This window comes from Condylostylus longicornis, unplaced genomic scaffold (genome assembly GCF_029603195.1).
Source record: "Condylostylus longicornis isolate FDR11 unplaced genomic scaffold, ASM2960319v2 ptg000038l, whole genome shotgun sequence".
NCBI classification, from domain to species: Eukaryota; Metazoa; Arthropoda; class Insecta; order Diptera; family Dolichopodidae; genus Condylostylus; species Condylostylus longicornis.
Genome location: NW_026578007.1, coordinates 6215451 through 6241503, shown reverse-complemented (window position 1 = coordinate 6241503; position 26053 = coordinate 6215451). Strand labels below are relative to the sequence as shown.

At 23.1% G+C, this 26053-nt stretch overlaps 1 long non-coding RNA gene across 1 annotated transcript in view; it reads left to right on the top strand.

Annotated features, from left to right (window-relative positions):
• LOC129609149 (uncharacterized) overlaps nucleotides 1-25843 on the top strand; it is an 82782-nt gene extending 56939 nt beyond the window's left edge. Inside the window, exons 4-5 of the long non-coding RNA XR_008696932.1 lie at nucleotides 7709-7777; nucleotides 25157-25843. This is a non-coding gene — a long non-coding RNA (uncharacterized LOC129609149). The remainder of the gene's footprint in view (nucleotides 1-7708; nucleotides 7778-25156) is intronic.
• Nucleotides 25844-26053: the final 210 nt, after the last annotated feature.

Sequence of the window (26053 nt, the reverse complement as noted above, 5' to 3'; positions counted from 1 at the left end):
TGTAAATTCGGACTTTGAAATGCTTGAGTTCTATAAACTAATATGTAGAGAGAAGTGCATACTTATTTACTTTCAAATAATTTGATTTCGTATTTATAATTCACATTTAGTAATTTGATATTTTGTTTTATAAGGGAATCAATTTTTGAAGTATTTCTATAAATAGACATTTGAAATTGCACTAATTTTGTCAATTGTAAAAGTTAGCTGAATTGATTAACTAAGGACTATACAGAACTAACAATTTTTCAAAAATTAAATTAGTGTAGTTCATAATAAGTGGAAATATGCACCTACCAATACACAAAGGTTCACACAAATTATTTTTCATACATGAAATTTAGTTGTTCTTGCAAATTTTCAAAGAAATTTGCCCTTCTCCTATTATTCTTCTAATTCACCTTATTCCTAATTTTATTTTATTGCATTTGTTTTAATAATAAAGAAAATTTACATTTCTCTTAATTTCTCTTAACTTTTAAAATTTAAATAAGCTTTAGAATGTCCAATCAATCAATTTGATGTATGAATTTAATTTAAAGAAAGAACAGAAAATAAAAATGGGGGTATGGAAAATTTTTTTTTTCTAAATAGTCAGGTTGATTAAAGTCAACCGTATTTTATAGCTGACAATAAAGTTAATAAGAAAAAAGAATTAGTATTATTTTTTTTTTGTGTCTCAACTCTTTTGTAAGGAAAATTGTAAAATAATATTGTATATATTTTTACTGCATAAAAAATTAATATTAGTTTTAGTGCTAGAGTATAAAGTCATAGATAAGAAAAAATATTAAGTGGCATGCAATAAAAAAATTTTACTGTCATGTAATAAAATGATGTTATGCACCCGATTTGTTCCTTTTATTTTTATTTTTTGTTCTTTTTCTTGTTTTTTATTCTTTTGCATATCAAATTTTCGTGTTTTTAAATTACCTTTTGTTTTATATTATTCATATATGCATGTGTGTAAGAGTATATGATATAGAAATTCATTATTCTCTATTTTATTTTCTCTTTATTAAACTAATAGAGTTCTTTAAAATTAAAAAGCAAAATGTTAAAAATTAAAAGTTTTAATGGTTTATAACATTTTTATAAATTAATGCTGTAAAAGATTTTATAACATGCCCCATTCTCATATCCTGAAATCAATCATTCAGCTATAATTATTCATGAGTCAATTCAAAACAAGTAAAAATTTATCTGATTTGAAAAGCAGGTTCTGTCAAATTTTTTAAATTTTAAGAGCTTTTGTACAATTAACTATTCCAAATTCATGGAAAACTGGGCGACCTATAGTATTTTTTTAAAAAATTTATTTAGTACATGGAAACATGAAAAAATACAAGATTACAAGAATAAAATCTTATCACCTGTTTGTTATGAGCTCAAATATTATTCGTGTCATCTTTATGACGTATAATCAATAGTAAACCGCTTTCAATAGTAAAAATTAAGTATAGTAAACTAAATTGGTTTACAAATAATTGAGAGTTTTACTGTGCTGCATGTACACTCTCTTAATATGAATTAAATTTTGAGAGTAAAATGAAATTTTCTCATATCCATAAATGGATTAGAAATATGTATATTATATGTATACTATATGCAGTTTATTAGTACTCGTATATTAACATTGTGTGTCATGTAAATTTGAAAAAAAAAAATAACTTGTCAAACTATATAGTTACTTTTTTATGCCATTAATGTCGTTATCGTGTCGTACATTAAATTAATATGTATACATAGTTACTCACTATTTTAAAATTCTTTTTATTAGAATATTGGAAAATTTTAATTATGGTAAAATGTCATTAAATAATTTATTGATCATGTATTTTTTTAAAATGGTGATTATAGGAATGACAAATATTTAATTAATATTTTGATATTAAAAAGTACTCATATATAAGGTTTTTATTTTTATTCTGTTCCTTTTTTATTCTAGTTATTTTCTTTCTCTTTGTAACTTGTTTCAATTTATTTGCTTTCATTGGAATGGAATAAGAAAATTGTGTGTGTTGTTTGAAATTTAATTAAGTAAAACTTGTCAACATTTTCTAGATTAAATTAATTTTTGTCTTTTTCTTTAATTTTCCTTTACATAAATAATGATTACATTTTTTATATTAATAACTAGTTCCTAATGCATTTTGTATTCGTTAAATCATTACAACTCGATTAGTGTTAAATTTTAAACCATTTTTTTTTATTTTGATCACGTTAAGAAAAAAATGTAAAAATAATTTTTAATGTGATTAAAAATAAAATTTATGGTAAGTAATAAACATTATGTAATCATTTTATAAATTGATATATGTACAATAAAATGTAATCAATAAATAATGTAATCATAATCAAATAATTATCAAAGTAATTAATGTAATTATAATTTTTTTTTGTGTTTATAAATTCAATTTCCTTATACGCTACGTAATGCTGTTTGTTGCGTTTGACAAATTAGATTACATTTTTGTTTTATTGACGTATAACAGTTCGTTAATGTTCCAACAAAATTTCAGGATTTAGATTAAAATTTGAATAGGAATCAATGGATGTGGGGCAGAGACCGTGTTAATCTTTTAATAAAATTTTAAATGTAGTCAATGAATTTAATGTGAACGGTATTAATTTTTCTTCAAATTTAAAAATTACAGCAGAATCTGCTTCTTAAGGTTCTTATAAACTTATTGAGTACCGAATCCAGAAATAAATATTTAATTATTTATTAGCGTTGGGTTAGTGGTGAGTTACCCTATAACACTCACCATCTCAAATCAATCTATGAATATGTCAATTATGTCTCTAATCAATTATGTCTAAATGTACATAACCTAAACTATATTTAAAATATTGCAACATTGCATTAAAATTCTCGATTGTGTTAATAAATAATTCAACTCATTATTTATTTAGACAATATTAATTCATTTCATGCCCTCTATTTGTACTTCTCTTCATATTGTATAAAAACTCACTCATCTTATTACTCATCATCTTTTTTCTTCTGCTATAAAATTTTATATTTAAAAATTCATAAAAACAAAAAAAAACATAAGGTGCGGTAATTGATTCTAAATGTGTCTCATCAAATGATTATTTATATATATATATACACATAAATGTTTCCAAAATAAATACAAATTTGCCCGTCTATATATACAAGCGCACACGTTTTTTATGCTGTTTCACTCCAAAATTAGATATTCCAAAAAAAAAAATTTTTAATTTTTTCTTGCTTCTCTCTATCTCTTATTTCTCTAATGATATTTTAAAACATTAAAGTAGCTAATAATTTGATTTATGTCACATAAATTTTTTATGGACCAACACCTTAACTCACATTTTTTTTTTAATATTTTTTGTGTTTTTATTTTTTTCCCTATAAATTCAATTTTATTGGAGGGGAAGAAAAGGAAAATCATTTTTTTTTTCAACGAAATTTTTTCGATATTTTCAATAATTTTTTTGTAATTTTTTTTTTTTTTGCTTTTAGTTCTAATAAACTCAATGAATCTAATACCCCCATCCAAACTCGATTTCTATATAAATTACATAGAAAAAAAAAAAGAGAAAAACCAGGGGAATCAATTTTTTTTTTCTTCAATTTGGTGGGGCCTGGTCAAAATAAAACCAACATGAAAAAAAATAAATGAATAAGGGCAGATAATAATAACTAGACTAAAATAATGGCCAGACCAATTTTAAGATACGAATGGAAAGATGAGTGAGTTTGTTATGTTTTCTACTGCAATGTTTTCTATACTGCAATGAGCGTTAAATAATTTATAAATAATCAAATATGATTTCAATAAGAGTGGATTTTTTACCATTATTATGGATTGACCTTAGTCTTGATCCACATAACTATTAATAAAAGTTTTTTTAAGCAAAAGTATTGATACTTATATAAAAATACTCAAATTCGCTTAATTCTTCAAATTTTACTAAATGTATGTCATAAAATTTATAATGTCATAAAAGTTGCATGAAAGTCAATATTGTTAATATTATCCATTTAATACTCAACATTTTAACAATCATCCTTCAGTATTTCAAATCATAATCTAAAATAGACTCCAAAATATTAGTGCAATATAAATTTTGGGAATATGAACCTTAGAAAAATCTTAAATTTCTTACCAATATTTATTTTTTTGCAATAGCAAGTCTGCTATGAAATCCCTAACAAACTGGTCACAGAGAGCCCAATTTTTATTAAAATAAATTAAAAGATATTTCAATTTAATAGCTATAAATCCTGGAAAATGCACTGCCCTATTGAACATTACCGTGTTAAATTTTGAGATTTCAGCCTATAAGTATGTAAATGTTATTAATGAAACGTTCAAAATTCTCTTAAGCTTCAAGTTTGAATGTACAACTCTCTTAAATTGTAGTATAAACAGATCATGTTTAAAATAAATTTAAATTGATTACCAATTTTTTTTTTTCGGTTTTTTATAATAATAGAAGAATAAGAGAATTTCTATTTAAACATTTTTATCAATAAATTATAAATAAATAAATAAATAAAAAATAGAAAAAAATCACTTTTAATATTATGTCGAGTTGAACACAACACAACACAAGCTCTCATGCCATCATATATCTAAGGGACAATGTATTACAGTAGATGATGAAAGTAGAGAAGGTTGTGGCGGTGTGTCATTGGAGGGTCTTTTTATTTTATAATAATGTCCAAATATTGTTTGTACAATACTTTAAAAAAAAAAAACAAAAAAACCATGAAGATGGTTAATGCGTTTTATTGCTAATGTACCATGACATAAAAAATATTTCAAAGTTTAATGTATTAGATATGCTATTAAATGTGAAAAAAAATTAAATATATATATTGATGATATTGATAGTGTGATGATTGTGTTGGCAGTTATATGTTGCGGAACCAAAAAAAAAAAATCAAAAAAAAAGCAGAAAATATTAAAAAAATAAACAAAAATTCCAACGCATTTTATACACACATAACACAATAATAATAATAATAATATTGATTAAAAAAGATATGGTGAGAAGAGAAGAGAGCTGTTAATATTTGGGTTTAGTTATTGTCAAAATGTCATAACAAAATATATACACATGCATGTAAATATCTGCACTATGAAAAATATTATAATAGAAAATTTTCAAAATTATCTAATATAAAGTATTTTGCATTTATAATTTAAAATATAGACAAATAATGTATTGCGCTTTTCAAAAACAAATAAATTCCCTGACATCAATATTAAAACTAGATTTTGTAATATTACAAATATATCACAATGTTACAAAGTCTAGAGTTCAATATTTCATAATATGCAGAAAAATCTGCAAAATACAAAGTTTAATGTAGTCTTTATGAGCATAAAATGTGCAGATAATGAGTATTTCGAGAATAGAAAAAGTTTATACATTGACAGCCGATGCGACAGTAACAGTAACTATATTGTTAATTAATTACTCTTAATAGTATTTAGTGTAATTATAGATGTAACAGTAATGTAAAAATACAAAACTAAGAAAAAATCGGTACAAAACTGAATTTTTATTGGATAATTGAATTTGTTATTGTATCGAATTTGACGAAATTTATATGCAATGTTAATAAATGCAATGCACATCTTATAAGGCAATATCTAGATTGTAATCAGACGAAATAATGTTGCAGTTGAAATGCATATGTACATATATTTGCACAATTGAAGTCAGGAATTGTTAATTAAAGTTTCTAAATTTAAATATTTAAATATACAATATGCATTGCGACTTTTTAACAAGTTGTATAGAAGTAAGAATTCTTTTAAAAATGAAGTAAGTAAGAATTCTTTTAAAAATATTAATAAAATAAAATATACTAAATTCATTCTCACATTATTTTACTATTACGATAGTATTTTATCGTATAATGATACCGAAACTGAACAGCAAAATTACTCTTTATAATCTTATGCTCATTTCACCCCTATACATTGCATTTGCTCTCCATTTTAAAATAATGAATATTAAACAGTGAATCTTATTAAAATAAGCAGACCAGATTTGCACTTAAAAAATGTTAATCTCTTTTTTTTTAACAATCTGCTCTCACTTCTTAATGTTAAATGAATGCTATAATTTAAATGACAAACTGCACTGCCGACTCTTTCAGAAATATTTTTTGAATCTTTAAGTTTTATTTATTTGAATTTTATAAATTTTTTTTTATATTTTAAAATTTAACCAAATGGTAGACTTTTGTTTTTTTTTAATTTATTGTTATCAATTGACCATTTTTCGTTTCTAAAAGAAAACAGAAAAACAAAATTCCTTCACAATTCTCTCTTAGTTTTTTTTTTAATATTTTTCTATTGAAAATTTATGATATTGTTGTATATGACGCCCTGTTAAAATGGCTATATGTGTTTTTCTTTGATTTTTAAACTCTTAAAAAAAAAATGCAATAAATTTTGAGATGAATACCAAATCTCAAAACTATTGTATATGCAATAAAATATGAAATCTTTTATACAACAATAAATTTATAGAAAATTTTTCTTTTATTCTTCTAACGAAATGAAATTCTAGTCAAAATGTTTTTTTTTCCTATTCGTGTATAATATATACAATAATAATATATTAGGTAGGTAGGTAGGTGTTGGAATTAGGTGACAAAAATCTAATTTATTTTTAATTTTCTTGTTAAATTTTTCTTATTTCTCTAAAATATTTTTTTTTTAATATTTTAAAAGAATTTCCAAAAATGTTATATTAATTTTTTTGGGATTTTTTTTTTGTGTGTTTTTCTATGATTATAAAATGTTATAAAAGTATGTACAATAAAAATTATTTGGAAAAAAAAAAAAAACAAATTTAACATGATAAAAACATGTTTTTCTTTTGCTCCATAATAAAATATTGAATGTTGTTGACCTTAGACACAAAATGGTTTTATTTCTACATTAAAATATATGAGTTTAATATTTCTTTATAGTGAAGTTTTCCTCTTTGAATATATTCCAAAAAAATAAACAAAATTTTGTAAACTGAGCTAGTTGGAGATGGTAGGTGGCACCCCCAACGCTACCTAGCAATAAGCCAGTAGTAGGCCCGTCAGAATCCGTCCATCACACACTCCTCCCGCTAAGTCAATTCAATTTCCTTGCAGAATGAACTTCTTGCAGATATTAAGCAGATCACCTATTCCTTGATGATGTTAAACAGATATCCCCCCAAAAGGTAAATTTTCTTCCGGATTAGAGAGACACACTCGCACTGCCTTCCACGACAAACATCCGATAAGTAAATGCTCAACTTCCTTGTCATCTTTCTCGCAATAAATAGCGTCTCATCAAAACGCTAACCACATTTTTCAGATTTAATTCTTTAGAAACTTTATATAATAACGCTCTTAAATTAAAATATTGAATATTATTTTAATTAGTTATTCGAAAATTAATTTTTTAATTTCTTAACTAAGATCCAAGCAAAGTAATAATTTGATGCAATTTGCAATAGTTATGTAAAACATAAAAATTCAAATTTCTCAATTTCCAAATTAATTTCTCAAATCCTCTTAATTGTTTTAACGTATAATTGATTTTTGAATACAAAATTAAAATTAATCTAGTGCAATAATTAATGATATAATTTGAAAAAAAAACTTTATATAATTAAAATTTAAAAAATCAACTTAAATAATTTTGAATATTTTTTATTTAATTTTCAGAAAATTATCAGATATTCAACAAAAAAAAGGGTTAAAAAATCAATTCCAGTTCCAGTTAACTTATACAAGGTAAATTAATTTTCGCACTCTAAATCTTTTTATTTACATTTTAATTAACAATAAAATGACGGAGTAAAAAATACTTTCAATTACTAATAGAGTACATCTAATAATAAATTCATAATAAATTCTTATCAAACAAATTCACAATAGAACAAGTTATCAATTATCCTACATAACAAATAGCAATAGTGAATAATAGTACGCAGCGGAATAGCTATGGTCAGCATATTCATTTCAATCTGCAAAGAATAGCAGTAATACCAAAATATTTTTTTCATTCAGAAACAAAGAATTTTAAATTCTTATACAATAGTATTACACATTATCTGTATATAACAGAAGACAACTTTCGTAATTACACAAACGAACTTTTTTGTTTTTTTTGAGTGGCGCTAGTGAGTAATAAGTTTTAAAACAAAATTTTTTAGAATAGCATTACGAAAATTGCCTTCTGCAATAATTATACATACTAACAATGTTTTATAGTATACGAAAGTGTATAATATTAAAGGGAACGTTCAAATTTCAATTTGGATTCCAATTACAATTGAGATTGTAAATTATATACTAATGTATGTACATGCATTGTCACAATTAAAATTCAAAATTATTCCTCCGCTATGACACAATTTTGATGCGTTCTCATATTTTCATTGTATATGCAGGTCTACTTTTTTTTCCCCAAAAAAATTAATATTCAATCAAACAATATTAAATAGATGAGGTCTTATAGATGATATTAATTGTGCTATTCTTGAAAATAATTTAAAATTTCATTTTAAACTGCATGCCAGCTACCCTATAAATGACCTTTTCGTGTTTATTAAAAGATCGAAATTTTTTTTTTCACTTTTAAATTAACCTATGTTTAAAATAGTTAAAAAAATGATAAGTTATGTAATTTATTCTGTCGTTTTTATTTTAACAATATTTAATTTTATATTTTTATCAAATTATTAAATTTAATATCTTCCTTTGTTGATACCATCTGCTTTTAATTTTACTGTCAAAAAAGAGAAAAAAAAAAAAACAATTTATTTTTAACAAAAGAATCAAAATTGAATTCCAATTCAATAATAGTAAAAAAAATTTTTTTTTTTTATGTGCGTTTGGTCTGGCAATTTAACTAATAATTTCCTCTTCACTTACTTTAAATACAATGGAAAAAAAATTCGGTTATTTCTATACTGCCATTTTAATTATAATAAAATGAAATTATAAAAAAAAAATTATACAATTTATTGTATTTTAAAAGACCTTATTAAAACTATTTATATCTTATTAAAAATCAAGTGAGAGAGAGAGAGAGAGAGAGAGAGATAATAAGAAAAGGTCAATATTATTACGTTTTAAATTGAACTTACTTAATGTGTGTCAGGTGTCTCTGTTAAAATACTATGGAATTAATAAAACTATAATAGCTTAGAAATTGTAAATTGAAATTGGAATGAAATATAGGAGCATAATTTTATTATTACAGCAATTCTTAAATCTTTAAATAATATCGTTGGATTAATCGACTCTGTTATTCTAATCTAGCTAAATTTGAAAAAAATGTGAAACTTTTTAAAGAGAAAAATTATTTACCCGACTTCATTTCACCATAAGAATAAATTCCGTTAATTTATTTATTCACCATAGAATATAACGTACAATAGAACCAAAGAAATAAATTCACAATAGAAATTAATTCACCTTAGAAACTATTTCACCATATAGAAATTTTGTTGCAAAATTACCAAAAAACGCAAATTATCAAAAGCCTCGATGGTATTATAAATGAAAATAATGGCAAAAAATGTAAAACTTATCTTCTCCAGTAGATTCATTCAATGTTTTCTACTTTGTTTAGATAAAGGAACTTTCATACATATATTGTGGTGTAAACGTTAACAAAAACAAAATCATATGGCTAAGAAATAGTCCTTTAAAGCACATTTAAAAATATATTAATTTTATGTTCAATTTTTGGAAAACAAAAATCCTGAGTATAGTACATGCATAATGAAAAATTCATTATGCATATAGAATAGCAAAATATTTGGAAGAATTTTTAAAAATTTTCGGTATATAGTTGCTCATAGATTTGTAGGAAAATTTGGCCTTTCATTTGAACTTCTGGAACAATTTTTTTTTAATTAAATCAGAATCGAATTAACTCTCTCAAGTTACAGTAAACAACACCTCTTAGTAATAAAATTTTTAGATAATAATCTTATATTCGGAGTTTAATGTGGTATCTCTTATTTAATTTCCGCCTTTTAAGTTTTAGAAACTATGACTCCTTTTTCTTATTAATCAAAATGAAGTTAAACAGTATTAGAAGTGCCGAACGAATGAGACACTCTATATATTTTGCCCATCGGGAAAAAAATGCTTTGCACGAAAACTTACCTATGTATTTATGTGTGTATACATATGTACACTTGTATATTTTATACAAAAGGTATGTCTAAAATAATTATGTATTATTTTTAACTATAATTATTTTTTTTTTTAACTTATTTATTGTATAAAAAAACCCAATGTATGTTGGCATGAAAGGAACTTCAAAATATAAAAAAAAATGACGACATGACCAAAAAAAAAACTAATAATAAGAAGTCCAAAGAGTAAATGAACATGAAAAATATTTTTCGTGATAAAATTTTTAAATTGTTCATTAAACGCTCCTCTTATACAAAAAAAAATACAAAAAATACACACTCACCCATACCAACTTGTTGGTTCATAACTGCTATTATAACATTTTTTTTTCTTCTGCTACTATTTTTATTATTTTTTATTTCATAATATTGTGATGTGACAAGTTGGTTATTTTCTTTTTTCATTTTTTTCTTATTATTTTTTTTTTTCTTTTTTTTTCGAGACCCAAAATTACTATTTTGTGTCCCTTCCTTCCTTTCAATTTTTATTTTCCATTTTTCTTGTTTTTATTGTTTTTTTTAGAAATTATATGTAATTTTCAATCATCACCAATAGCATTTAAACATTATTTCAATTTCGTTAAGATTACAATAAAGCAAGAATCAATACGTTTTTGAAGGTTCATAAATTAAATGGTATTTAGTGCGACAAAATATTAAAAAATTGGAAGAAAATTACAACTACTCTATATCGTAATTTCATAAATTTCCCAGTTAATTTGCTTTTTAATCGATTTCTGATTTGGATAATCACGTAATTTATATCAACAGCAACTGTATTTGAGTATAAATTTTGGTTTTAATAAAAGTTGAGCATTTTGCTTAAGTAAATTGCATAACACAAATAACTTGCTGACTGTTAAATTAATTGTCTTTTGTAAATGAAAATGCTGTTGCGTTGAAAAATAACTATTAATAAATTTTGCATATAATTAGGGGCTTTTTTTTAAGTAAACTCTTTATGTTGCTAGCTATAGCTTTATATTACAAATATTTAAAAGTTTTACATTCTTATAGCAATAAATGAAAAATAGTTGTTTATTTTTCCATATTTTGTCAGAAACTTGCTCCTATAAATATTTCTTAATGTTACTGTTAACTATAATGAAAACATTTATCATTGCCGTGCAACAAAAATTTGGTACCAAATTTAAAATTAATTTAAAACAGAATTCAATAGTACCGAATTATGTGGCATTATATTTACTGCTTCTCAAATTCGATTTTGAGAAGCATAGGGCTGATGCATAATATTGTAGCTAAGTATGAACCAGTTTCTTGCGTCATTAAACTTACTAGGTAGGTGACCGGCCTAATCTCACATTGGATAGCAGTTTTTAACAATATTTGATTCGGTTCTTTTTGATTATATTTACAAAATTTTATAGCTCATTTTTTTAAAGCAAACGTAATTAATAGAGTGCATTTTCTCAAAATTAATTTGATTACTCTGGTTTCTATTTAGTGATCACTATAGGTTTCTTTATGAAAGTAGAAAAATTCTGTCTCAAAAACTCAAATTTTTCGATTTGACATTAAAACATAGAATTCTTCAACTTTAACTCCGAATTTTGAATTTTTAATTTAAACTTACTCTTTCTTATTTTCAACAATATTTATGCCCTGTACTTATAAAAATTTTAAAGTTTTGTAATAAAAACATAAAAATAATTTCATCTGCTTGGCAATTACAATTAATTAAGATATTAATAAATTTAGAATCATTAAGGACTAAGTTCTCTTCTCTTCTAAATGATTTTGAAAATATTAATGAAATATTAACATTTATTAAAAAATTTGTTGATAATAGTTCTTGCTTGGTTAAAATTCAAAATTTTACTCTGATCCGTAAAATCCTTTAGAAAACACCAACGAAGATTTCATATGTTTTTGCTTTTTCTGCTTTTTGTCACACCACTGACCATTTTATTTTTTTTTGTTCTTTAGTAATTCTTATACTTGTACGTGTTTTAGTCGTTTTTTGTCGTGACATCAAATAAATTTTTTTTAATTGAAAAATTTTCCTTAATTATTTTATAAAACCACATACAAATCACATACATACAGACTAGGCGTGTTTTTTATACAGGCATGCATACAAAAGGTACAGCATGTCATATTTTTTGTACAAAACAAAAAAAAGGAAAAAAATTAATAAAATGTACAAGTATAAAGATGTCAAAAATTTTTTTATATGAATACCTTTCAGTTTTTGACATATTGTATGACATAAGAAAGAATTTTTTGTGTTTCAGTTTTTTTGCTTCTTATTTTTTTCACAAGTTTTTGTGCCGTTTTTTTTTCACTCTTTCTTTTTTCTACTTGATTTTTTTTTTTTGTTTTTGTTTTTCTTAATAAATAATTTCTATAAAAGATAGCGCTGCTGTTGTTATTTTTTTTCTCTTGATTTTTTTTACTGTTTTATTATCAAAAAGTGCACTATAACTACAAGAATAGCTTCAAAAGAAAAAGGATTAAAAAAATAATAATAAGAAGAAAGAAAAAAAACAAACTGAAACACGAAAATTGTATTGAAATTTTTCGTGACAATTTTCATTGTTTTTCTTTTTTTTTTATTGTTATTGTTGTTTTATTTTTTATTTTTTCGTTGAAAGTTTAATTTTTGTCTTAAACATGTCAATAAAAATGTGATATGTCGATTTTAATAAGTACAATTCAACAACAACATCGACAACAACGATAATAATAATAAAAACAGTGACAACAATAAATATGACAATAATGACAAAATGTCCTACCTTGCTATACATTCTCTTTTTAAACTACTGTCATGCAACTTATTATTTTTATGTGTGTTCGACAAAAATTTTGAAAAAATTAAATAATAATCACTTCCCTTTTAAAATTTCGAGTTTATAATTTTAGAATAATTCAAGAGAAAATTGATATAATCAAATTATTCTCTTTAAATTAATACTCTCTCCACTGTTATACAATTTGTTATCAAATGTATTATCAAACAATTATTGCTATTGTAAATTTTATTATTGCTATTATAAGAGCCTTTTATAATTCTTAATATTCGTATAGGTCTCGTATAGGTATGTTTTCTTTGAAAAATAACTACAATAATAATAAGAAATTAGCAGACAAACTTTTTTTATATATACGTATGAGCATATATGCTCTTCATATGGTATTGCATTCCTTTAAGTATATGAGTACGTGACAATATCCTTCTATAGCCTTAATTCTATACATTAAAATTTTTGATTCTTTGTTTTTTCAAATAAAATATAAACGTTACCTTCTTAGAATCTTAAGTGAATTATTGACAAAAAAGAAAAGTTAAAAAATATAAGTATACCATATGTATATGTGTATGTATACATGAATATTTTATTGGAGACAGATTTATGCTATATAATATAATGAAAAATGTATCAAATATCATAGTGGTAGCACGTAATTTTAGATTTAAAAACTTTTTATATTCTACATAACAATCTCACATATATATGAATATATATAAATATAAACATATAAATGTACATTATATTTTTACATACAATTCATATTTATATTATTTACTCATAGTTAATAAAAAAAAATATTATTGGTATAAAATTACTCAAATTTAATAAAAAAATAAAAAAAAAATAATTTAAACCTTGAAACAATCTGTTGAATCTAGATTCTAGAATTTCAAAAGAATTTTAACATTTTAGAAAAAAAAAAGAATAAATAAAAAAATTATTAAAATTTATACACCATAGTTTCCAACTAATATTCGATCATGCCGATTTTTATACAAAATTACTGACTATAATACAATAATAAAATTTTTAATTCATATGTATGTAATGTTAAATTTTGTATATGAGATTAAAGTAGAATTTTCAAAGATCACTAATCAATATTTAGAAGGTGAATAAAATTAATTATTAACAAACTATATATAAAACCACTTTGATATGCTTTGTATTTTAATTATATTTCAACTTTCAATTTTACTCGTTTCATTTAGGATAGGCGTTTTAAACATGTGGCGCTCTATATTATACATAAAAATTACGAACAAACAAATTTAATTGCAAATTAATATTATTAAATTCAAATAATTATTACTATTTGTTAATTATAATATTTCAGATTATTTTAATGTTATATAGTTATCTTTACACTTGTATGTATGTATATGCGACGGAAAAAGAGAGACCATATGGGATACATAGTATATTGGGCAAAGCTGAACTTTAATAAAAATAATAAAATTGCTAATTGTAAATAATATGACTTCAAGTTTTTGAATCAAAGAAAATTCAAGTTGCTACATAGTGCACGGCTTGCTTAGTCATTGTGAATTGTTCTTTAAATTGTAACTGGATATATTAAATTTAAAAAAAAGGCTTTAACTTTAGTTAGAATAGGTGATGTGAACAGAAATGATCAAGGATATACTACACTTAATTTTACATTATTATTGAATTATAAGCAAAGAAAATTATGCTTCTCATTTTTTTTTTTTTAATTTTTAAGACCATCAGTTCCGTAATTATGTAAATGTTGAAAATCTTTTGATTTAGACAAATGAATTCCGTCAATTTTAGCTAAAATTTAAATGTTTTAGAAAGTTAATATGTTGCTTAAGTGGTATAATTATTATGGCTATATTGTTAAGAAAAGTTTTAACCCTGAAGCACCACTTTATATAATTAATCTGAAACAATGGCATATTATTTTGTAAAAAGCTGGTCCTTTTGAACAAATTCTCTTCTCTGAGAATTTTTCCAACAATATTTATTGAATTCATATATCGAAATTTTGTAATATTTGAATTTTCGGTATCTTGTATATATTTTTGAAACTACAAGCTTTTCTAAATTTCTATAAAAGCAAAAAACCAACGGTAAATGTCTTGCCAACAAAAAATATAATTATTCATTTTACTCACCTTACTTAATTAAACATCAAATTCCACCATTATGTAACGCTTTTTTCTCAATTCTTGTTCTTTCTCCTAAAATTATGCAATATTGCATTAAATAATATTTTTGTAAAAAATGAGCACAATAAAAATTGAAGATTATTTTGTTTAAAAAATCGTATTCCCGGTTGTTCAATAGAAAAACTATGCATGGGTTTGGTCCAAATTTATTCAATTTTAAAATCCAAACTCTGAAAATATTTGGCCTCAATATCTGTTCGTTTTGTATTTCATATTTCACTCGTGGCATATGGCTTTCGAACAAATTTTATGAGCAAACACACAACAAATTAATCTCTAAATTTTACAAAGTTCATTGACTTGTACGAAGGATTTTCGTTTTTTTTTTGTTTTTAATTTATAAAATATAAAAATGATTTATTTTCATAATTTTGTTTGTTCGCTGTTTATTTTTTTAAAAATAGAAAATTTTATTTTATCATTTTATCTCTTTCTTATCTTTAAATAGAATATCTGTTTATTATAGTGTTCGGCGCTACATTGCACATGCACATATGCACATATATGCATTTTATAAATACAATTTGACAATTTAGAATGTTTACTAAGCGTTCAATTCAATTTTTTTGGAATAGAGGACATTTAATTTTTTTTTTTTCTGTTTCTTCTTATTCGTTCCAATTTTTCTCGTGTTCATAAACTAAAAATAAACCAGAAAAAATTTTTTTTAACTTCACTGATATTTTTTTCACTTTTTTGTGGTTAATATGAACATTTTTTTTAATAAAAAATATCATGGAGTAAAGATAAAAAAAAAAAAAATTACCAACCAAAAATTTTTTTTTTTTGTAAGATTTTTGAAATTTCAACTTGTTGATAGCTGAACGAACAACACAAACAGCACAAAAAAGCAAAGCAAAAAATGCACAAACAACACATTCAGCATAGAAACGTTCTGAATTTTTTTTTGTTTTGTATGTCTGCTTTGCCCCCATCGTCGTGGTTTTCACTTGATATTTTCTTTTATATTTTTTTCTTGTGGTTTTCTCACAGAAGTTCACACAATAATTTTTCATTTATTTTCAATTTTTCTCTTTTTTTTTCTTTTTCATTGTTATTAAATTTTTATCATAGTTTTTTTTTCGGTTTTTGGTATTTAGTTTGGGTTTTGTTTTTTTTTTTGAATTCGAATATTTTTCATATTTTTTTTTTTATTATTTTATTTGGTGTTGAAAAGAATATTTCAATTTATTGACATATGGGCTTTTGTTATAATTTTTTTTTGTTTGTCATTTTTAACTCATTTTGAGGTTTTTTAGAAGTTTTTCAGTATAAAAATTAGTTGGTGTTTTTTTTTTATTTTAGAAGGCATTTATTTTATAATAAATAATAAGTGAAAAAAAAGTAGACAACAAAAACCTCAAACCAAAAAAAAAACGAGCAAAACAGTTATGATTAAAAGAATGTGAATTGAGTTTGTACTTTATTCTTGGATATAAAAAAAAAACTTCATTGGCAACATAAACGGTAACACTTAATAATTTACTCTAAAAATAAATAAATTTATTTTATATTCCAAAATGTAGAATGTAAAATGTAAGCACGAGTACATAAAAGGTTTTATTACAGAAATGTTGTTTTGGACGCACAAGAAATTGAAATTTGAGAAACAGTAATAATTCTAAGATCATAAAAGATTGAATTAGTGCTTATATGCAACCAGCTTGTTACAAGTAGAAAGACCATTTAAACAACACATAAATTTTGAAATTGTAAAGAAAACAAGCATTTTCCTATTATGCTTCCTATTATGTTAAGTAAAATTAGAACACTACCGCTCCAAAAAATTTAATCTGGAATCTTCTTCTCAATCTAATCAGTAATCACTCTTTGATATTAACATTCAGTTCAAAACAGAAAATAATTAATAAAAATAGCTTTCAATTTTCTACTAAATATTGTAGAGAATGTTAATTTAACAAAAATAAGTTCGGTTTTAAGAGAAATTTAATTCAGTCTAATGACAAAATTTGAGATTTATTCAAAATTTCGGAGCATCATCAAAAATTTATTATAATACATAAGTGTTAATACATAAGTATGCATAATTATTTTTATTTCAATTGCAATTAATATATTTTCTCAAAAATAAATTTACAATTTCATACTCTAAATTTTGAAAATTGCACTGAGTTCTACATTGATACCTACTTTATGCCCTTAAATATTCAATATAAGAATCTGTAATTTCTTCAATTTATTTTATATTTTTATGTTATAATTTAGAATAGTTTCTATTTTTCAATTTTTATTATATAAATTTTACTATTTTGCATGCTATTTTTCATTCAATACCTATGATTACACAGCAATTCTAGCAACGTACAAACGCTTCATTCCCTCCTTCCCAGTAAAACTTGTTGGCAATTTGAATGAAACGTGTATGAATCATTGATGTACAAGTCGTCGTTTTAGCATAGATATTATAACAGTAATGTTTATTAAAAAATTGTTTTCCCCAAAATATTCAAACTCAATAAGAAAATATTTTTTTCTCAATAGAAAAAACATATAATAGAGAAAAAAACAACAAAAAATGAAATTATTCATTTGGAATAATAAAATACTAATTAAATTTACATTCAATACTCGTAACAATTGCTATTGTTATAAACATACTGTTATATATACATAATTGATTATAATTAATTATTAAAGTAATTAATAATATTAAACAATTAATTAATTAACTATAATTAGTTATACACGATAATATTCTATTTTCAATTAATATATTTCACACTCTTTTGCATAAACATTTATGCATATACATACATACTCGCATATATACATGATTTTCTTGGATGTACAAAAATATGTAGTATACTCAGAAATTATTGTATACTCCAAAATTATAATTTGTAATATTATGATTTCTAATATAAATCTAGGTAAATTTCCTTCTTGTTCCTCTTGTCCTTGTTGTTGTTTCCCAATGAGTAAATTGTATATATATACATATGTATATAATATATAGAATACATGAAATTTGTCATTTTAGTTATAATGAAATTAATATAACATGCACATACATATGCATACATATGTACATGTATATAAGCACGTTCAATATCTTGTACGCATTTTCTATAACATTTTGTTAATAAGTTGTAGTGTTTTGATTTTAGATTTTATCGATTATTATTATTAACATAACAATAATTATTATGATTATTATTATGTATATGTAAGTATATGTACATTGTATGTATGTAAATAAGAATTGTGTATACGCAATGAAAGCATTTCTTAACTCCCTCTTAATAAAATTTCATGTTTACAAGATATTTAATAATAATTTTGTATTCTATTACAATTTACAATCAGCCCGATTCCCTTTATGCCAGTTATAACTACATTGGCACGCACATATGGAAATAGTCTGTGTGTACATAAAAAATTTATGTTTTACTTTTACTCATTTTGATTTTTAGTAATTTTTTTTTATTAAAAACAAAAATTAAAAACAAAAATTCAAATAACAAACTTTTCGGAATGTCAACTTTAATATATATAACAGTTTTTTTTCTCTTTGTTTTGGAATTATATGGTCCGTGGCTGGAAAAGGGTTCAAGGAGAAGTTTTGAGTAAATTTTATAAACGAATAAACATTGTATTACACGCAACCATTAGATCTAAAAAAAAAAATATATTATGTATGTTAATAGTATATTTAGGCACACGTAAGGTAAAAATTATGGGATGAGGAAAAAATTAATAAATTTTATAACAATATAAATACATACATATATATGCATAATTGAAAATTTTTCATACGAACAAATACATAAATAATCCTAAAATATACTAAATTTCATATTCCTTCCAAATATCTAGATACATACTTGCCTACATATTATTCATTTATTTACTTATTTTGTTTTTAACTATCATGATTATAAATTAACATGAAACTCTCAGAAGGTTATCTACATAAATTTCATAAAAAAGTAAACTTTACCTTAATATATACATAATTACAAATGACATTCCCTCAATTCTCTATGACATATTTTATTCCTCTACTGCATACTATATTATGTATACTATATTTAAACATTTCTATACATAATTTTGTTATATCGTTTTTTATATACAACCATAATGTTTACAACATGCATATAAGTAAAAACAAAATTAGAATATTATTTGTTATTTTCAACATTTTATCCAATTTTCATAAATAACGGTTACTATCACGATACTATCAAGTATATAATAATTGCTACATTTATATAAGTATAAATAAATACTATAGATTAAAGTATGTGCACGCAATATACACTATATTTATACGAGTAACATACAATATTTTGTATATTATTTTCTCTCACCAACTCAACTTCTTAGTCCTTTCCAATCATTCATGAAGCAAAAACCTTTAAACACATTTTAAGTATAGGTAAAAAAATTCTAGAGTAAAAAATCTACGCACCAACCTTATTTTATTAGGGCTTTATTTTAAATATATAGGCAGCTAACATATATATTGTATTAAAAGTTGTTAGCTTTTCATGAACATACATGAATACATGTACTATGTAATTATTTCAATATAATACTTGTATGTATATAATAATTATTTCCATATACGTAACAGTTTTCTACAATTTAAATTAAAGAAAATCGTGACAGTAATATTGTTAAGACAGTAAAAATTAAGCAATTACAATGTCACATAATATATTGATGTATGTATATACACAATATTTATTTGAACTATGACTTTGTTTTACACAATATATGTACATATTATGTATATACATATATGTATACTAAATACAAATAATGTACAAATAATGTTATATAAATTGTATATAAAAGAATTCGAGGGCAATGAAATTTTTCGAATATAAATACATTCGTATGTACACATGTATGTTAATGATTGTATAAGCAGTTTAAAAGTAAATAGCTTATTTATTATTGAAATGCATATGGGGGTTAATTTTAATATAGGTATATAAGAAATTATTTTAAAGGTCTGCACAATAATAAAATATATTTACATGCATTTCATGTAATAACTAATAATATTATTGTAGTTATATTAAGTTTATTAATGTAGTATGTATGGATATACGAAAGGATATACAGATTTGTAGAATAGTAGTATACAGATATATTATAGAATAGTTGTTAGTAACATGAATAAATTTCTTGTAAATTTCAATAAGAAGAAAGTTGAACCAATATACATACATAGGTATGCACTTACAATCTACATTACTAACAATTGATATATCGAATTTTATGTAATTTTTACTTTTTTCTAGACTTGGTGAATTGATTATTAAAACTTTGTACGCGTATCTTAAGCAAAAATACAAAAATTTCCTCATTTGAAGTTTCTTAAAATATTTTTGAAATTGGGTTGTCTTCCCTCTATTGTCTTGTTCACTTCCATTCTCTTAAATAACAGGCGACACCTGAATCCAAACTAATGGCGTATTACCTTACTTGTTGCGTTTGAAATCGATTAAAATAGATTTAAATGAATCAAAGGCTTTTAATAGGATATAGAAGTTATTGGGACTTTTAAATTTCAATGAATTAAAAGCTATCAAAATATCTTGTGTTCAAACAACATTCACAATAGACATGAAGTTCACACAACAAAATCCTTTTCCTTAATAAATTTAAAATTACTTTAATTAAATATTTCTTAAATATATGCCTTTTAAAGAGCCCTCTGGCACAATATGTGATGTTATTAAAATATAAGGTGACATTATTCACATACCAATATTTAAATTGTAAAATTCATCTACAGACTGGACGACATTTTTCTTGAATCGCTTCACCCTCATAATTACAAAATGTGTGTACAAAATTTTAATAACATTAAATTTAGAATAAATGTGTGTGTGTGTAAAAAATTATAAAATAATTATTATTTTACAATAATGTATTAACATATTAATATATATACACAACATTACTTATATTGCATGTTATTTCCGGTGCGTAAATATCCTTTTTAATTTTCTATACAACAATATGACAATAATATTGTACACTCATATTATAGTTTACGGGCAAGGATGGTTAATATATTTTAGTGTAAAATAGATAATTGTTTTGTTTTGTATTCTAGTTTTCTTCCCATATTCTTTGCTTCTTTTAATCAAATATGAGTATATGAACGTGTGTAGTAGTTTAAAGGAATATAAATAGGACATTTTAAGGTTTCACATTGCATACATATTTCGTACATGTTGTGTGGGTATCACGTTTATAAAATCAAGATAGTATTGAATATTTTTTGTATGAGTACAATAAGGTGCGGTAGTTTCTTTTTTTGGGTTTTCATTTTTGATAATAAATCATTCAAAAGATATAATTAAGGATATATGCTCAAGGAATACAGACATTTATATATGTATGTTAAAATATTATTAGAAAATTTGTGTGTATTTTATAAATTTGTTGTTACAAGTAGTAATTTTTTCTTATAGATTTTTTAGTACATCGTCTTGTAAATAAATATTTGTATATGTATGTGATATATGTATATGTGGATTATATTGAAAATGGAAAAAAAATTTCAGGAAAATATTTTAATGGCGTTATAATTGAAGAGGCGGGATTTATTTATTGATTGATTTTTCTCCCTCTATATTATACATATGCACAAGATATTTACATTGATATATGTCTAATTTTAACATTGATTTTTTTTAAGGATAATTATAATATGGTTGTATTTATTTTTAAATTAAATTTCTAATTCTTTGCGTAAAATATATTTGAAATATAAAAATTTCTTAAAAATATTAAAAATTCATATTTAATTCAATTTTGTAATTCTAAAATCAAATTTATTTTAAAATCCTTTGGCAATTGGATATAGCAATCACTAAAATATTAAATTTTTGCATTGTGATTAATGAAATTTTTAATAAAGGATATTTAATCCTTTCTAACGACATATTTTTTTAACAAATGAAATTATATTGATGATTTCAAGCCTCATAAAATTTTAAATTTATTCGCAAATTTTCTACATTGATTGTTGGAAATGTTAAAGATCTCGCAATTTATAAAACAAAAAGGACCCATAATCAATCAAAAAAGGACACAATGCAAATGTGAGGCTTTAAAGTTCTAGACAGGATTATTTTAAAAAATACAAACAAAACAGCACTTCAGCAATTCAAAATAAACACAATAATTTTTTATTAATTATAGTCTAGTAATTTATATTAAATTTTACCCGGGAAAGAGATTGGCTATAACTCAAAATAATACTATCGTTAAACCACTCTTACTTCCTCAAAATTTTTTTGATAGCCTAAGCTACCAATCAATTTCAATTGTTATCATGAACAACTGTACTAGCACCACATTACCACTGTTAAGTGGCTAATAATTAACTATCGCAGAGACCTGAAATTGAAATTTAAAATTAAATGACATTAAAATTATTTAACAACGCTTGACTTAAATGAAATATAATATAAACATTTAGAGTGTACAGTACTTTGTTTAAACATTGTAAAGCAGGGAATTATACATTGAATGCAAAGTTCTAAAAAGAGAAGCAAAATGCTATTCTATTGAGCATTGAATCACATTATAAATTTTTGTATTCAATTCCGTTCCTTTACGCTATAAACACTATTATGGAAGCCAAACTCGTAATTATACTTACTTAGAAAAAATTTTCCTTTAAAAAAAGTAAAATATTTTCTTTGTTGCATGTTTAGCCAAATTTTATGCTTCAAAATTTTCTACGATTGATTTGACTTTTTATTATTTTTTTTTGTATATTTCTTATACAAAAATACATACAAATACAAAATCATGTGACATGTGATGGATTTACCTAAAATTCAGAAAAAAAAAACAAATAAACACAAAGGAGAACTTATAGAAACTTTTAACTACAAATAAAACACAAGAAGAGGGAAAAATAAGAAAAACACACAAATTTCATGATTTACTAGAGTCATTCGGTTCTCTTTCGTAAAATGTGGACAAATTTTTATTAGTCCTATAAGAATAAACGTTGCTTTATTTATTATTACAATTGAAAATACAAAAACTGTCATCGTACTTAGAAAGAAACCTAAAATAAATTTCACTATTAATTCACAAAATAGTCTGGGCAGGAGTCTATATTCTGTAAAACGGTGACTCTGAACTAATTTGGATATCTGAAATTATTAAATTCGGAACAAAGAAAGTTTAAATATTTGAAATTGAGTAACAATTTTTTAACATGTTTCAATACAATCGCTCTATATACTTAAATGTCGATTTTAAAATTTCCATGAATTTTATTCTGAAATTCCTTATAAGGTTTTGAAATATTACTAGCTGCGAGACTAATACCTGCAATTCTATAATATTTTATATATATGAGGTTGTGTTTTTTAAAAAAAAATTACTTACATTCACTTGATTTATCATACAAAATTTTCATTTACATAATAAGTGCTTTAATTTTTTAAATTACCTCACATGATTTTCATGTTCGCGCTAAAATAAATTTCTATACTCACTTATTTTCTGGCACTTTCTTTTGGTCATTGGGTTAAATGAAATTCTTATTTTAGTTTCTGGTTTTTTTTCTTATTTTCTCTTAGTTAATTTTCTTTCTAAAAATTTATTTGAATTTATAGAAAAGCTTTAATTTTTTACTTTTTAACATTTTCCTCAAACGGATAACCTGAGTTTTGGTACTAAATTTTATTTAACATTTTTTTATAATAATGTTTTTTTTTGTATTAATTTTCATATAAGTTTTTTTTTTAATTTTTCAAAATGCGTGTAACACGAAAACTTTTCAAAGTTCCCGAATTGTAAATACCGAATGAAAAATATCAAGAAAATAAAAGGAGTAATATTTTTTCCAAACACGAAAAAGGGGGGCAAAACTCTAATATAAACCTATTTTTTTTTCGTGTTTAATAAGTTATGTATAATTTATTTGAAAATTAAAGCTGAAAATTAATAAGGAATGTTTTTTAAGAAAAGTAGGTGAAAAACTTTAAAGAAATTTACTTTTAAATTATTAGAATTGTATTTAAATTATTATTTGATTAAAGACACCCAAAACAATATAACAAGATTAAAATAAATGCAATATAACAGTTTTATACATATAAAAGCTATGGTATACAAGATCCATTAAGCACTATCATTGAGGTAACAGGAAAACCAACACATGTGTGGTTCCACATATTCTTATATGGTTTACAATATGGTTATTTTTTGATATCAAATTTAGAGATTATCAAATACACTTCAATTATTACAATATAATATTAAATTATCTACTAAAATATTAAAATCTTCTAATAAAAGGTACAATATAAAATTATTACAATTTATTGCCACAATAATTAACTCTCGATGAGAAAGACAACGAGATAAGAGTAAAAATTTAATAAAATTGAGTAGGCAATTAAAAAACTTTGAGTAAATTTTTGGGTACAGTAATTATAGTTAATTGTTAATAATAAATAAATAAATTGTAAAAGTAAATAAATAATTGTACTAAAAATTGTACTAAATAATTGTACTAAAATTGTACTAAATAATTATTTAAAATTTCAATAAATTAAATTTTAGTGTAAAATTTACAATAAAAACAGTGTTTTTTAACGAAAAATTTCTGCACAAAGACGCAATAATAAATTACATTTTTTATTTTGAATCAGTAAAATTACCTGGACTGTGTCAAATTTCATTTACATGTAGAACAATTTTACATTTAATTTATATATTAACATTATTATTTTCCTAAATAAAATCACTTTTAACAGTGGTGAACTACAAAATTTAGAAAAATTTGTTTTTGTTACACACTCTAGCACAAATTCTAAAATAAAATGTTATGCAATTTACAATAATAATTTACAATTATTCAATGCAACTTTTACAACTTCTTATATTAAGAATTTTTATTAATTTTATAAAATTTGATATTGAAAGTAAAACTATAATACTAAATATTTTTATTTTCGTATTTTTTATTTTCAGATTTAAATATGGATTTAATATACGCTAATAATTTGGGATTTCAATTTGAAGAATGATCGTTTAATGAATTGCATCTATTTAAATGACGTAAGTATACCAACATGCCATACGTTAAAAAGTATTATACAAAAATTCACATTCACTAGAATCAGTTTTAAAATATTGCCTGTTACATTGATTTGCCTGTTACATTTCTCGAGCTGATCAGTGGAAATGTAAAAATTGAAAGGTTTTTTTGAGGTTTCAAAGAAGGAGGGCCCAAGTGTCAATAAATATTTTTTATATTTCTTCTTCCCTCTAATTCGGGAGGGTACGCATTATTGAATTACTATACACGAATCAATATTGTATTGATTTTCTTTTAAGAAAAATTTTATTTTTAATTCAAATTTCAAATTTTTTTTTCCATCATGGAAATCTTAACAATTAAATTATAAATAATAAGTGAATTAAAATATTGAAACAATTTCAAAAATTTTCTTAAAATTTTGACCCAAACCTGAAATGGTTGGGCCCTCCACGCACTCAAAAACTGTACTCACGATCAAGACTCTTATATTGTAAAAAATTTGCATTTTAAGGCAATTTTTTAATAGAATTTATAAGAAATAATCAACTTAAACTTAAGAAAATTTCTTAATAGTAAAAATTTACATATAAAATTAATTTTAAAAATTAAAAATTTTCTATAATTAATTTAAAATAATTTAAAACAATAAATTAATTTCAAATTTATTTTTATATATATCGTGATTAAAAACTATTCTTTAAATTTTTTTAAGATTTCTTTCAGATTCATTATTCCTCAAAAATACTAAGAATATTTAAAAGTAATTTTTTTAAATTACTTAATTCTAAAATGAATTTAATAAAATGAAAAAGCGTTATACTTACGTT